The sequence below is a fragment of the Lycium ferocissimum genome, unplaced genomic scaffold (genome assembly GCF_029784015.1).
Source record: "Lycium ferocissimum isolate CSIRO_LF1 unplaced genomic scaffold, AGI_CSIRO_Lferr_CH_V1 ctg1020, whole genome shotgun sequence".
Lineage (NCBI taxonomy): Eukaryota > Viridiplantae > Streptophyta > Magnoliopsida > Solanales > Solanaceae > Lycium > Lycium ferocissimum.
Window position 1 is genome coordinate 189,524 of NW_026713197.1, and position 10,416 is coordinate 199,939.

A 10,416-nucleotide genomic window follows, 5' to 3' on the forward strand; every position below is an offset into this window, starting at 1 on the left:
AAAATCAATTATTGATATATAGCAACAGTTGAACAGAAAAACATTTTAGTACTTATTTTAATGTTTTCAGAATGTAAACTTAGTAGAGTCTATAGGCTTTAATTTTATATAAAATTCAAGTTTCAAGTCATATTTTCCTTTTCACTTGTATTAAAAAAAAATACCACTTTATAATCTTAAAATATTTTACTTTAAATTTCTTATATTAAAGTTAATGAGATTATTTGTAGTTACATTTTGACAACATTATTTACCAGAAAATATTTAGCTGCTAGAGCAAAATAAAGTTATAAAATTATATACTTTAATTAAAAATGGATTGCAAGTTACATTTGGCCATTTTTTGTAAAATATCATTATAGGTGATAATTATCTATTGTAGAGAAATATTACTTTAATACAAATGAATATAGTTTATTTCAGGTTAAAAAATTTCAAAAAAATATTTCTTTCTTAAATTCCGCATTTTGTCAAACAAGGCTAAAAAAAAAACAAAGAAAAAGTAAAATCTCAATAGATAGAAACCTCATCTATTAGCCATAAAAAAGATCAAATTAAAAGAAAAAAAATCTCATTTTTGTCTCTTCAGTTCAGGTCTCCAATAACTTTCCGCATGGTTAATCTCAGAAGAACGAAAGTTATATTTTTGTTCATCATCAGAGACAAAAAGGATCTTTATTAATATAACACCAATCAAAACAAAATACAAATTAAAATCATAGAAGGACAAAACATGAACAAAGACTCATAAGAGAAACAAAAACCAATTTGGCATAACAAAATTATAAGCTGTAAATATTTATATCTCTTCAGTTCAGGTCTCCATAACTTTCCGCATGGTTAATCTCGGAAGAACGAAAGTTATATTTTTGATCATCATCAGAGACTAAATTGAGGAACATAACATTAAACAAAACGAAAAAAAGGTATTGGAAAACAAACATAAGCAAAAATTAAATAGATTTAAAAGAGACAAAACAAACAAAAGATGATTATTTATGCTGCAAAAATGTAAGAAGAGGGGGGAAGGAGAAGGGCTGCTATGGCTACTCTTATGATTTGGTGGCTGCATTTTATAAGGGCAAAGAGACAGTGGAAATTATTAGAGCCCTAGGCAGATTGGGCTGTACTTCATTTATCAGTTGTTTGGGCTCTTCACCATATTTCGGCCCATCTTAATCACAACCACGTAGGTTTTGGGTCATTTGCACTTTGTCCCTATTTTGTGCCGGTCTTTAATTTTTTTTCATTGAATGCAAATAACTTTTTTGCTGGGCATAAATTTAGATTTTTCGTATTATAATATCCTACAAGTTATATCCACGTCCTTAAAGAATATATACGCCCTGCTAGACATAAGTTCTGTTTTGAAAGCAAAAATCAAAGGCGAGCCCATTTGAATGACAAAATCAAGGACAAGCCCATTTAAAGGAAAACCGTGCAATTTCTTCAAGGAAAATTTACTTGCCATAGCTACCTCTAAGACTTATTTATGAATAATAACTACCTTATTTTTTATTTAATTTTTGTAGCTTTATTTTTCCAAAATTACATTTCATAACTGGTCCAGTAACTTTTGAAATACATGTACCTCTCTATTCTCCCTCACTACACATTTAAAATTTATCATCTTCTCTAAACCCTAAAAAAAATTTCTCTCTCCTCTCTCACCTTCCCCTCACTGCCGCCTCTCTCCCTCCCTTTTTTCTTTATCTCCGGCCTCTCTTCTCCTTCCCCTCACGTACCTCTCCCTCCCTTCCTTCTTTATCTACACCACCCATGCCGCCGTCAACACCACCACCACCACCACTATTACTACCATCTCCATCTCCAAACTCGAAAAAAACCTTAAGGTTCTAGTTCTTCAGATTTGAACTCCATGTGCTTCATGTATTAATGGTTTTTGGTGGTGGTTTGGTACGGGTTTTGGAGTGGAGGAGGACAGTGGTGGATCGAAGAAAGGCGGCGGAGGAAGGAGGAGTTTTTTTCCAGTTTGTTGTGGTGGTTCGGTAGGGTTTTTGGAGTGGGGCAGGATGGTGGATCAGAAGAAAGGCAGCGGAGGAAGGAGGAGGGTTTTTCCAGTTGTTGTGGTGGTTCAGTAGGGTTTGTGGTTGTGGTAGTTGTATTTTTTTTTTTGTTATAATGTATTTTTTTGTATTCGCTTTGTATTTCAAAGGAGGAAATGTATATTCGTCATTTTTTTAGTGTATTTCAATGTACTGTTTCAGTATATTTCTGTATATTTCAGTGTACTGTTTCAGTATATTTCGCTATATTTCAATGTATTTCTAATTTACGAAACAGTTTCTGATACATTTCATTGTATTTCGTTGTATATACGGGTACTACAATTTTATATTTCTTAAACAATCAACCATATTTCATTGTATTCCAGTGTATATTTTTTTGTATTTGGAAGTATTTCTAAAAGTTTGGAATGGAGTAATTTGGAGAGAGAAACGTGGGTTGCAATGGAACTTCAGCCGTTATGCGTGATACATGATTGATTTAATTTGACTTACCATTTAAAATGAAAGAAGAGAATATGTTCCATAAATACAGCCTATTTTTACTCTGCCAAATTTTGTATTTTCGGGTATTTCAAAAACGCGAAATACAACCGAGTACAACAAAAACAAGCAAAAAACTTTTGAATGGAGTAATTTTGATAGAGAGACGTTAGCTGTAATGGAACCTCATGAAGTTTGCGTGAGTCATGGAACCATTAATACAAATTACCATATAATTTGAAAAAGATTTTTATTGCCATAAATATAGCCTTTTTTTATTCAACAGCTGCGCTATCGTATTTCGTTGTATTTCACTGTATTTCAAAAACGCGAGATAAAACTGAAATACAGCCAAAAGTAGCTACGAATTGTAAATTTTCAACTTGTAGCTATAACTTGTTAGAAGCTATTAAAAGGTAGTTATTTGTGTAAGTTTTACTTTCTTCAATGTACTAGATTAATTAGCCATGCTCTCTGCACGGGCCCAACAATTCACATTTATTGTTGTTCGTTTGTATTCTACTATCGTTTATCAATAACTTACCAAAAGAAAGGTGGAAATCTTGATTTTCTAAAATGACAAGTATTTTGGATCATCTATATTTAATGAGGATGACAACTAAAATAGACCGGATGACTATGTGTTTTTTTCTCTACAACAATAAAAAGCAAGCACGGGAGCATACTATGTTTGTATATTATTCACTTTTAAGAATAGTATGATAATATTATAAAGTACTCTGATAAACAAAAGTGAGAAATTATTTTTCAAAAAAATCCTGAACTTATATCGGTAGCTTTAAATTACCTCAATTCATTTTCCTTAAAATGCATCAATTCTGTGTATTGCGAAAATCACCCGAAAATACTATAGTGACTGTGCTACGTATTATTATTGTTTTCCACTATTATTTGATTTGATTTTAATTTTATTGCATTTAAATTTTGACGTGTATCATTGTGTTTGTACTTAACTTTTACAAATAAAAAGAAGGTTACCCCATTTTCATCTGCGCAATGTCTTAATCTCGTTATTTCTTTATGTATTCTAATTAAAAATTTGTATTAAGAAAAATAATTATCGCTCTCTTAATTTTATTCTTTTAATTTTATATGATTGTTGCTCGTTCTAGCACGGGCTCAGCATAAAAAATAATACTGTACTTTTCTTTTTAATATGTCTAAAAAAGAATTATATATTTTATGTTTAGAAATCTTTTAACTTGAAACTTTGCCTTTAAACTTTAATGAAATGATTTAAATTCATATTAATATTTATGACTTGTTTTAGATTATAAATTTTGAATTTAATGCGCGGGGTGGTTCCACTGCATTGAGCTTGACTTTGTTGTTGATCGTGCTGATGTGGCGCTATGTGATTGCAGTTGACAGTCAAAGGATTCTGTGCTTATAAATTTGGGATTCATTGACAAGAAAGAGAGTTTTTTTCTTTGAAGTGAGCGCGTCACTAGCACAGAGAAGACTCGAAGACTGAAGCATGCTTAGTTGTGTGTTTTTAAATGGTTGTTTTTGGTTTATGGGACATCATAAAAAAGGACAGCTGCTGCACCGTAGACGTCAGAAATTTTTTACCATGATAGAGCTCAACCTACAAAAATGATGTGAGGCTCCACCCTTTGCTTGACAAGTGAAATTTTAGGTCTCACCAGTACTTTTACCTACCCGCACCTTTCTCTCTCTTTTATTCTTTCCAATTATCTTTTGCTCTCTCAGCTCTCTCTTTCTCAATGTAAAGCTTTCTCTTTCTCTCTCTCTGAAAAATACTACTCTCTCTATTTCAATTTATGTGAATTTATTTCTTTTTTAATTCGTGTCAAAATAAATGACGTCTTTTTTAATTTGGAAACAAATTCACTTTATGAAATGATTTACAGCTACTCAAATATTCAAGACTTATTTTGAACCACAAGTTTCAAAAGTCTTCACTCTTTCTTAAATGTCGTGTCCAGTCAAATGGGTTCACATAAATTGAAACGGGGGGAGTAGTTAATATAAAAATATTTGTTTTTTGTTTTTTCCATCAAATATGGAACTTTTAACTTTACTAATGCACAACTATTATCAGAATTCTAAATATGCAAAATGTATATTAAAATGCATGCGATGTACTATACATGTGTTAATTGAGATCATAAAATGTTGAAAAACGATATTTAGCTTCACTCAGATTTATAAAATATATTATCTAAATTCCGTTTCTAAAATAAAAAAAAAGGCGCCTGGAGCACTAATCTCCCATATGAAAAATAGAATTTATTAAAAGCAATTATTGAATAATTTGTGTAGTTAACAAAGTGATTATTCCAAAATAATGTAATAAATGGGCAATCAATATTTCAGAAATGCATTAACTATTCCTTATATCTTGTATGCCATTTACAAAATTTGCACAATTATGTATTGATTATTCGTCAATAGTCAGTTTCATACATTCTAGTAGATCAAGAGAAATCAAAAAGAGATATTTCTATCTTTATCCATTTTTTTTATTGATTTATGTTGGTTTATTCTTAGCATTAAAATAATGTAATACCTTTGATTCAAAATAAATGTCCACTTAGCCTTATTCACACCCCTTAAGAAAATATTAATTTCTAGAAAAAATAGGTATTTTAACTAAACTACCTTTCATTAATAAGACTCTTACCTATTTAACGCCTTAAGTAATAGGGGCAAAACTAAAAAAAAATGTTAATTCTTTCTTGATTAATCAATTTATAAATTGCATTTACAAAGTGATTTTTAAATAGCATTTACAAAGTGATTTTTAAATTGCATTAATAAATTGCTTTGGTGCTTTATAAATTGCATTTACAAAGCGACTTTAGATATACTAAAAATCAAATTTATTAATTGCATTTCTGAAATGCAATTTATAAATCGTATATCTGAAATCACTTTGTAAAGCACCAACAAAAATCAATAAAATACTAAAGTCTGTATGTCAGAATATCCTCCGCTTCAAAATAATTGTCCACTTTGCCTTTTATTTTGGTTCAAAATAAGTGTTTAATTGCATAATCAAGAAAGAATTAATATTATTTTTTCAGTTTTGCCCCTATATACTCAAGGCAATAAATAGGTAAAAGTCTTATTAATAAAGGGTAGATTAGTTGAAATACCTATTTTTTCTGGGAATTAATATTTTCTTAAGGGATTTGAATAAGGCTTTGTGGACATTTATTTTGAATCAGAGGTATTACATTATTTTAATGCTAAGAATAAACCAACATAAATCGGCAAAAAATGGATAAAGATAGAAATAGATCTTTTTGATTTCTCTTGATCTACTAAAATGTATGAAATTGACAATTGACCAATACATAATTGTGTGAATTTTGTAAATGGCATACAACATATAAGGAATAGTTAATGCATTTCTAAAATATTGATTGACCATTTATTACATTACTTTGGAATAATCACTTTGTTAACTACATAAATTATTCAATAATTGCTTTTAATAAATTATATTTTTTCATATGGGAGCTTAGTGCTCCAGGAGCCTTTTTTTATTTTAGAAACAGGATTTAAATAATATATTTTATAAATCTGAGTGAAGCTAAATATCGTCTTTCAACATTTTATTACCTCAATTAACTTAAACACATTTATAGTATATCGCTTGCATTTCAATATACATTTTTCATATTTAGACTTCTGATAATAGTTGTGCATTAGTGAAGTCAAAAGTTCCACATTTGATGAAAAAAACAAAAACCAAATATTTTTACATTAACTAGTATTTTCTAGAGAGAGAGAGGGAGGGAGAGAGAGAGAGAAGCTTTACATTGAGAAAGAGAGATGAGAGAGCAAAAGATAATTGAAAAGAATAAAAGAGAGAGAGGCATGGGTAGACAAAAGTGCTAGTGGGACCCAGAATTCCACTTGTCAAGCAAAAGGTGGAGCCTCACATAACTTTTGTTGATTGAGCCTCTATCATGATAAAATTTTTTGTAAACGTCATGACAATTTAACCCTTTGGACGACGATCCTGATCATTTTAACTCATGTTTCTATATAGTAGTAATTAGCTTGGTTTACTTAAATGTCCCCCCCCCCCCCCCCCCTTCCCCCTTTTTTTTTTTGGTAACTAAAGTTTTTTATTAACCAAAAGCAAGTATGTACAGAGCTCAAAGTGTTTTAATCCAGACACATGGACAAAGTCCCAAGGTCCTGGTCCAATATTATCTCAACAACCTATTACAACCACAAATCTCTATATGGGATAGTAGTCCAGTTGGGCCATTCTGTATGGTAACTGTGGTTGCAACCTTCCTTGAACGATCACCTCTTGCACTATCAGCCTAATCAATATCTCTGGTGTCCTCTCCTTCTGCTGAAAAACTCTGTTGTTTCTTTCTTGCCATAGGATGTAGACACTACCAGCAACCACCATTCTACATACTTGAGATTGAGCAGCTTTTCTATTTACTTGTGCGCACATCCATAGCACCTCGTTTGTCCAGTCCATTTCCTTCCTTTGGTACCCTTTCCACATTAGTAGTTTCTCCCAAACTGCTGCAGAGAAACAACATTGAAAGAACAGGTGGTCTATTGTCTCTAGGTTCGAGCCCCCACATAGAAGACAAGCAACCGAGATTGTTATGCCCCATTTCTTTAGTCTATCTCGTGTGTAAAGCCTTCATTAAGTGCTAGGTAGAGTATGAATACCCACTTTGGAGAGCCTTGATTGTTGCAAACAAACCTTCTCCAACATACCTTCTGGTGGCATCCTCTAAGCTTGAAGTATACTTGCTTAATGGAGAAGGTGGGAGCAACCGCAAATTCTTCATTTTCAATTCCCGCTAACTCCAAAGTCCTAGCTACTTCAAAAATCTTCTTTAACATCCACGAGGCCTGTTGTGGAAAATAGTTCCACACACTTTGATTCTTGATATAGTATGCATGTACCCACTTTACCCATAGTTTGTCTGCCTTTCTACACAAATTCCAGAGTAGCTTACGGACCGGCCTTATTCAGTGTCCGTGCGTAGTATATTAAGTCCACCCGCTCGCTTTTGGGTAAGCATAATTTCTCCTATGCTATCAAAGCCTTCTTTGAGGCAACTGTATCTCCTATCCAAAGGAATGTTCTGCATATTGTTTCCACTGCTTTTAAAACCTTTTTTAGAAGAATGAAAATTTGGGCCCGGAAGGTTTGTATGGCAAAGAAACAGCTTTAATGTTGAACGCCAAAGATACGTTAGCAGATTTTGAAGTCCGGTGAGTGACTCTTCCATCATCTTATCAATCAAGGGCATGCATTGCGTAACGTATAGCATTTAGTGCTTGGGCACATCTCCAAATATCTAAAAGGAAGACTCCTTTTCCGAACTATAGTTTATCCGGATTTGACATTATTTCGAGTTACCATGTCTACCCCTCCAAAATAGATTGAACTTTTGCTATTAGCCTAGATGCTGTTGAAAACTTTAGGAAACAATCATAGACTTTATAAATGGACAATTCACACCTCTCTACAAACAGAGGTAGATCATGTAAAACCTGTTGGACAATATTCATTTTTGCACACTTAGGGTGGTGGTTAAAATCAAATCGGTACCCGAGAGGCTTCAAAGACTCTTATTTAGATACTCCATATATAGCACAAAAAGGAAAGGGGACAAAGGATCCCCTTGCCTTAACCCTTTTTTAGCAGGGCAAATTTCCCTTTTTAATATGGCTTTTGAGACATATAAAACATTATCTTTTGTTATCTAATTTTGTAAAATTTAATATTTTTTATAAAAAAATTTAATTTTTTCAAATGGAATATTCAGATCGTGCCTAAAATGATTATAAGTTGCAAGAAAAATAAAAAGAAGATCATTACTAAATGAATATCCAAGAAAGAAAAACCCACAAAATTTCATATTTGTATTTGTACCCATTTTATCCACTATGCAGCATATATTCAATAATTATGTTACTCTTCATCCCAATTATTCACCACTTATTTTTGGTTTTGCCAATTGTGTACCTTCTAAAATCTACTTATTTGAAAGACGCTCTTCAGAAAAAGTAATTTTGAAGGATATCACTTTGTATTTGATTAATTAATTTGAATTTTTTTTATGGTAATCAAATTTAACATAATCACCAAAAGGATTGACATTACAAACCATAGGGGAGTCGGCGTGGCGCAAAGTGAAGATTAGGGGGAGTAGATAAAATTTCCTTATGGGTTTATAAGGAGGAATGTAACCTAAGCGACGAAAAAAAGGGCACATATACCGGTACCACACCATGTTGTCTAGACATCAAAGAAAACATCTTTACCTACTACTCACAATAAATGAAATCGCATGAATGAAGGAGTAGTAATCCTCAGAAAACTAAGCATCTAATCCCAAAAAGAGCTGAAACTGGAAGGTGAATAAGGCACTAGAACTACAGCTTTTGAAGCAGCCTTGTAGTCTTAGGAGAAGCTCGGAAATTGCAGATACAAGTTGTGTCATGGCTATAGCTTCCCAATCTCAACAAGTTTTCTAAAAAATCCTCTGATTTCTTTCTTTCCACACAACATGTATGACTTCAGCATAAACCAATTTGAAAATCAATACAGTTTGTGATTTTCCCTTAGCATTTTTAATACTCCAGCACATGTATAGGTCCCAATTGGGTGAAGTTAATTGGTTGTCCCTTTGTCCATCTTAGTATTCTGTTCCATAGAATTCTTGTTTTAGTATATTGCATGGACAAATGTTCTCTAAATCTATGGTGTCTTTTGCATGACACACAAATTGGATCAACATAGATACCCCATTTAAAGAGCCTATCAACAATAAGAAGTCTACCTTGAAGGTGCAACCACATTGAACTTAGCTTTTGACCTAGCTTAATTCCTAAACATGAGACACTTCCACAGGACTTTAGGAGCAATGACAAGTAATTAAAGATATATCTGCCTAGTAAGCTTTTGCTTTAGGTTTCTTGCTTTTATAATCTTCCTTATCATCCTGTTTTGGGACTTCCATTTGACGAACTTGTTGTTGTTTAATGTAGTAGCTATGGATCCATTTAATCCACAACTTATCTTGCTTATGAGTGAGGTCCTAGTATGCTTTAGCTACGAACATGTTTATTCACACTATCATGTTAATGAGATTCTAATATGATCCCGAGGAGCACACATGATTCAAATTGCTTCACCCGAGGACGAGCCAAGGAATAAGCCCTACTAGCCATGTTGGTGCAAAAAGAGGTGTTGTAGGCTGTGCGTCCACCAAACACAATACGGAGAGGCCTGGTTGTGTATCAGTTCCACTTATACGATGCGATGAAAGTAACGAAGACACGATTTTTTCGTGAAACTCCTTGCTCAAGGGATTAAAAATCACGACCTACCCCAGTAGGATTTCATCTCCACTAACCGTTCAGATTACAACTTATTGCAAACTAGGAATTAACTCCCATAATCCCTCACCCTTACAGTAGTTGCAACCTAGAAACTAACTCTCATAGTGCCTCAACCTTTGCAATACACTGATTGCAAACACCTCCACTTGACTAACTCTGGCCAAGGAAACTAATATACCTAGACTAAATCTAGCCTAGTGTACCACTCAAAAGCTTGTGGAAACACACTTCAACAAGCACACTTTGAGAATTTAAAACACCTACAAACAGTTTCTAAACAAGATGAGTAGGTTTACAGTTTAAGCATAAACGAACAAAGATTTACAACAACCTAAAGAACATAGGCGAAACTCATATCAGGATCTGGTTCTTCGGCTTGAAAGTAACTTTGTTCTTGCAAGCACTTGAATTCTTCTTGTTGGCAGCTTTTAGACAAGTTAGATTAGGTTTTTCAAGTGACCAATTATGTTGCAACATGTTGTATATATAGTAGGAGCATATGTGATGGATAAAGACTACTTTT

The 10,416-nt window shown here is 32.8% G+C and overlaps 2 non-coding genes across 2 annotated transcripts; both read right to left on the reverse strand.

The window, feature by feature from the left end:
* Positions 1-579: 579 nt before the first annotated feature.
* Positions 580-664, reverse strand: LOC132041442 (small nucleolar RNA Z159/U59). Its single transcript, XR_009411045.1, has one exon. It is a non-coding gene; the product is annotated as a small nucleolar RNA Z159/U59 (small nucleolar RNA).
* Positions 665-803: 139 nt separating this feature from the next.
* On the reverse strand, positions 804-887 carry LOC132041443 (small nucleolar RNA Z159/U59). Its single transcript, XR_009411046.1, has one exon. It is a non-coding gene; the product is annotated as a small nucleolar RNA Z159/U59 (small nucleolar RNA).
* Between the last annotated feature and the right edge of the window lie 9,529 nt (positions 888-10,416).